The sequence below is a fragment of the Oryzias latipes genome, chromosome 10, assembly GCF_002234675.1.
Source record: "Oryzias latipes chromosome 10, ASM223467v1".
Taxonomy (NCBI): domain Eukaryota; kingdom Metazoa; phylum Chordata; class Actinopteri; order Beloniformes; family Adrianichthyidae; genus Oryzias; species Oryzias latipes.
The window spans coordinates 28,837,438-28,843,437 of record NC_019868.2 but is presented as its reverse complement, the minus strand read 5'-3'; positions in this window follow the sequence as shown (position 1 = coordinate 28,843,437).

The following is a 6,000-nucleotide window of genomic DNA, read 5'->3' as shown; positions in this document are numbered from 1 at the left end:
AAAGCTCACGTAAAAAACCTTTACACAATTTCTGAATGAAAGAGAAACAGAGTTTACAGTCCCACTCAGAAGGTCAACCCCCCTTTTGATCCCAGAAGAAGAACTTAGTAATTTAGCCTTTCTTCCACATCCTCTTTGTGGTTAAATAAGAATATTTCCAAAATAATGGAAGCAGTGAAAGAGCTGTGGATCCACACAGGAGACCCGAGTGAAAAGCAATAAAACCAAACATGTACATTAAGCCGCTTATTTGGCATTTGCTGCATTTTGTCGAGTGTTTGCAGACAGAAAAAAAGGGCTCAGCTTTGTTTTCCCTGCGGCTCTGCAGGCAGCTTAATTCAGCAATGCTGAGAGCAGCGACGAGCTGTGAGAATTAAGAGAAGGTGACACATCAGTAATTGCAGTATGTCAACACTCAGCGTATATTGATGAGCGCGAGTATCACACGCTTTATCTGTGCAGAAAACCCTCCACCTCGTGTCCGTGACCTTTTAATTGCGGAAGGACTTCATTCTTTGGCAGAATCGGCCGCTCAAAGCCGTCTGATGCAACAACAACACTGTTTTTGTCTCTACGCTTGATTTAAATTAAGGTTAGGAAAGCTTTTATATCCAGAGAAACAGACGTTTGATAACATAATTATCATCAGTGCAAGCAATTTACAAACAAAAGGATGAAATTACAGATTTTTTAATGTGAAAGGCAAACAGCAGCTCGGTCAAGTGAAGCTGTTCAGTGCATTGGCCGTTCATCTTTATTATCAGTCCAAGCAAATGAAAACGTGGCGTGATCAGCATGGACTGATGCTCTGACAGTGAGCGGTCCCCAAAGGCCACCCGGAGCTGCAGCAGATCTAACAACCCCTGCTTTGGGTGGAGCAATCGATCCTTCCGCTGGAATCGGGTTGGCTCTAAAAAATGTTGGAATCCAAGTAGAAAGGGTCCAATTTTAGTCCGAGATATTTGTGGAGAACCATAAAAAAGGTGCTATTTTAAAGATCCTTCCTTTTCAAAAAGAAAAATCTGACATAATAAACCACAAGACTGATCCATATTTAACCCTAAGATTTGGTTTCAGGAGGTGATCTACATACAGAAAGAATGTTTTGAGTTCAAAAAGCAAAGGCTCATTTTCGTCTAACTTCTGCATAAAAAGGGATTTTAATGTAAGAAAACAAGAACATAAGCGTCGGACGGTTCAGGCTTCCACGGCGTGCGTTAAAAAGTAATACTTCGTCGGCCATTAACCCTTACGAGTTATATCGCTAGAACAGACATCATGGTGAGGTCAAGTCACTGCTGCAGTGCATTCATGTCAACTCATTTTTTGCATATACCAGTTCATTGTGCGGGTTTCAACGGCCAAAATCAGAGAAATGAGTCCAGGAAGGAGGAAGGCATAACATCTCACAGGTAGATACTATAATTTTGTCTTTTTAATGCTGCAGTATGGAATTAATTTAGTCTCAAGAATACTGCAGGGGCTTCAGTAATAGTACACGTTTGTTTTTTTAAATAATTATTATTAACAACATGCTGCATGTTGTACATATAATTTGCTGTCGACATAAATGTAAACTTTATTTAGTTAAACCTATATACAGTATAATAGGACTAGGCTGTAATATAGATTAATACATTTCTGACTCAGTGACTGAACCTTTCTTGCAGGTTTCCAATGGATTCAGACTTCAGGAAAAAGTGGATCTTAGCAATAAAAAGAGCCAACCCAGATGGATCACTGTGGTACCAACTAGTAATACAGTCTGACTGTTCAAACGATTCAGTGGAAACAGATTTTGATTAGATTAGTAGTGTTACACAAACTGATCACTCACATGAATTAGTAAATCTATTCTTTTTTGTTTTTTTTAAAGGGTAAATCTGTTGTTAACTTTTGGACTTATTGTTGACTTATCATGGATTTATTGTTATCATTTATTATTATTATTATTTGTTATTGATTCAGTATTATTAATATTGACTTACTGTTGATTTATTAATATTAATATTATTATTAATGACTAATTTTTTGACTTTTCTAAACAATTTAAATTACATATCACAGAGGTCTAAAACTTCTAAATGTTTAGAAATTATTTTTAAAAATTCTATTTTTTTTTATTTGTAAGAAGTCCTGAAACTATGCATTTTTATTAAAGTTTGAGCTTTTAAGGCTGACTGTTTCTCCTATTTAACAACAAATGATGTATATACCCTTGTGCTATCATAGATGACCCCCCCCCCCCCCCTTCCATTGACGTGTTCTCCCTACCATGACAAAGGTGGATAAAGGTGGAAAGATTTCATGTAATCCATGGACACCAGTGAAGATCACAAATCATTGAAGATAAAAGGTTCAGAGCACTGTCTAGTGGGTCTAGATGACCCAACTCCCAATGGTAAAGTGCCTAGGATAACACAAGGGTTACACCAGACTGCACACCATAAATAAATATTGTTTCTTACAGTCATTCATTTCCTCACGTTTGAAAAATAAGTTTACATTGCTAATGTGTCTCCCTATTATACATTTGGTGTAACAAACAATTATGTCGGACACTCCGTAAAGTTCAAAATGACTATTTATTTTTAGTTTTTATTTTATTTTAGAACACAGGTGACATACAGTAGAAAAAACAAAAAACAATAAACTGCACATCAACTGTTCAAAGTAAAGGCAGGTTGTAATGGCTTTTTTGTTTGTACCGGGGAAGTCATTATTAGTTATGAGGGAGAAGAACAGCTCAACGCTGCGTAGCTTTGCTGTTTGTCCGAGCGGTGTTACCGTCGTGTGACGTCATCATTAGTGGCAGGACCCCAAACAGTTATTGCAGGCTAATACTTTTGGTGTCTACAGCTGACCGGGAAGCTGGACACTGAGTTGGAGACAATTACTCCTTTTAGTAATCACACCTCCAAGATTAAAAGTTGGGTCAAATAAGCCGGGATAGGCAAGGCAAGGCAAGTTTATTTGTATAGCACAATTCGTACACAAAGTAATTCAAGGTGCTTCACAAAACAGAAAAATGCATTAAAATCACAATACATCATAGAAATAATCAACATAAAATTTACTTTAAAAGAAAAGGAAAAAAAGATTTAAAAAGAAAGGAAGGAAAGAAAAGTGCAGATAGGACCTTTCAGTCATATACACGGCTAAACAGAAATGTTTTAAGTCTAGATTTGAACATGAACACAGAAGAGGCCTGTCTTACGACTTCAGGGAGGCTGTTCCAGATTTTAGCTGCAGAATATTGAAACGCTGATTCCCCTTGTTTAGTTCTGACTCTGGGAATCAACAGGAGGCCGGTCCCTGAGGTCCTCAGAGTACGAGATGGTTCATATGGCACTAACATGTCAGAGATGTACTTTGGTGCGTGGCCATGGAGAGACTCGTACACAAGCAGAGCTGCTTTGAAGTCTATTCTTTGAGGTACAGGGAGCCAGTGCAGAGACCTGAGCACAGGACTAATGTGATCATACTTCCTGGTTCTGGTCAGGACTCGAGCAGCAGCATTCTGGATGTACTGAAGCTGTTTTACAGCTCGTTTGGACAGGCCGGTGAGCAGGCCGTTACAGTAGTCTAACCTACTGGAGACAAATGCATGCATAAGTATCTCCAGGTCTGGCTTTGACACTATGTTTTTGATTTTGGCAATGTTTTTCAGATGGTAAAATGCCGCTGATGTTACTGACTTGATATGGCTGTTAAAGTTCAGGTCAGAGTCCATGATTACCTCTAGATTTCTGACTTGATTTGAGGGTTTAAGAGACAGAGAATGAAGGTAGCTGCTGACAATTTCTCTTTGTTTCTGTGGGCCAAAAACAATAACTTCGGTCTTGTCTGAGTTTAGCTGGAGAAAGTTGTTCTGCATCCACGCACTGATCTGTTGGAGGCAGTGGTTGAGAGAATCCACCGGCCCATATTCACCTGTTGTCAGTGACACATAGATCTGAGTATCATCTGCATAGTTGTGATAAGATATGTTATTACTGCGTATTAACTGCCCTAGTGGCAGCATGTAGAGGTTGAACAGAAGGGGTCCCAGGATCGATCCCTGGGGCACACCACAATTCAAGCCCATGTAGTCTGAGACACAACTCCCAATTTCAACAAAATATTTCCTGTCTTCCAGATAAGACTTGAGCCAACTTAGGGCAGATCCAGAGATGCCAACCCAGTCTTGGAGTCTGTGCAAAAGGATCCCATGATCAACAGTATCAAAGGCAGCGCTCAGGTCTAGCAGGATTAAGACAGAGACTTTTCCATCATCAGTGTTCAGGCGGATGTCATTGGTTACCTTGATAAGAGCAGTTTCTGTGCTATGATGGGGTCTAAAACCTGACTGGAAAACATCAAACGAATTGTTTAATAAGAGAAAGTCAGTGAGCTGTTGGTAGACAACTTTTTCAAGGACTTTTCCTAAAAATGGCAGATTAGAGATAGGTCTGTAATTATTCAGTACAGTGGGATCAAGACCGCTTTTCTTCAGGAGAGGTTTAATGACTGCAGTTTTTAAGGCCTCTGGAAATATTCCAGATTGAAGAGACATGTTAACTATTTGAGTAATTGATGGCAACACACTGTTCAAGACAGACTTTAGAAATCTAGTGGGTAACACATCAAGGCAGCATGTAGACGAGCTCAGACGGGTGATGGTCTCTTGGACAGTTTGGTCAGTGACAGGTATAAAGTGAGTCAGCTTAGAGTGAGTAGGTGGCCGTTCGATAGTTATATGTGTTGTGGAGTTGATGGCTTTTTTAATGCCCTGAACCTTGTCATTGAAAAATACAGCAAACTCATTACATTTAGGTGTACAAACCAATTCTATTGGTAGCTGGGTTGGGGGGTTAGTTAATCTGTTAACTGTTGTGAACAGGATACGAGAGTTGCTGCTGCAACTTCCAATTATTTCAGAGAAGTACCTTTCCCTTGTTCTGCATAAGATCTGGTTATAAGCGTACAACTCCGCCTTATATATTCCATAATGAACCTGGAGTTTTGACTTGCGCCACTTTCGCTCGGCTCTGCGGCACTGTTGTTTGTGTGCCCTGACTAGATCATCATTCCTCCAGGGAGCTTTCTGTCTATGTTTTCTCAATTGAACTTTCATAGGGGCAATGGCATCCAGAACATTCAAGATGCTAGAAGTAACAGAATTCAGCATTTCATCAACATTGGCACCAGAGACGTTTTCAGGGTTTATCATTTCTACAAACTGTGCCCTAGTGCTCTCATTTATTTGTCTCCCCTGGACAACTGCAGGGCCAGGCGGTGGTTTGGGAGCAACAGACAGGTCAAAGAATACACAGAAATGATCAGAGAGGGCGACATCAACCACACTGACATTGTAAATAGTAACCCCCTTTGTGATGAGCAGGTCCAGAGTGTGCCCTCTGCTGTGGGTGGGGCAACTCACATGCTGAATTAGATCAAAGGTTTCAAGGACAGCATTGAGCTCTTTTGCATTTCTGTCATTGACATTATCAACATGAACATTAAAATCACCTGTAATGACTAGACCATCAAAGTCTGTGCACACAACTGAGAGCATTTCAGTGAAATCATCAATGAAACTTTGGCTGTGCTGAGGAGGTTTGTACATAACTATGCAGAGTAAGGGAGGAGTTTGTTTTAACTCAATCTTAACCCTTGTGCTATCTTAGATGACCCCAACCTTGCATTGACGTGTTCTCCCTACCATGACAAAGGTGGGTAAAGGTGGAAAGATTTCATGTAATCCACGGACACCAGTGAAGATCACAAATCATTGAAGAAAAAAGGTTCAGCGCACTGTCTAGTGGGTCTAGATGACCCAACTCCCAACGTTAAAGTGCCTAGGATAGCACAAGGGTTACAGGACACATACTCAAATGATGAAAACACACCAAATGATAGTCTGCGGGTTGCAATATTATCTCTAAACAGTGCAGAAACGCCTCCACCCTTTTTATTTTCTCATATTTCCGATTCATGTTTGTAGTTGGGGGGAGTTGA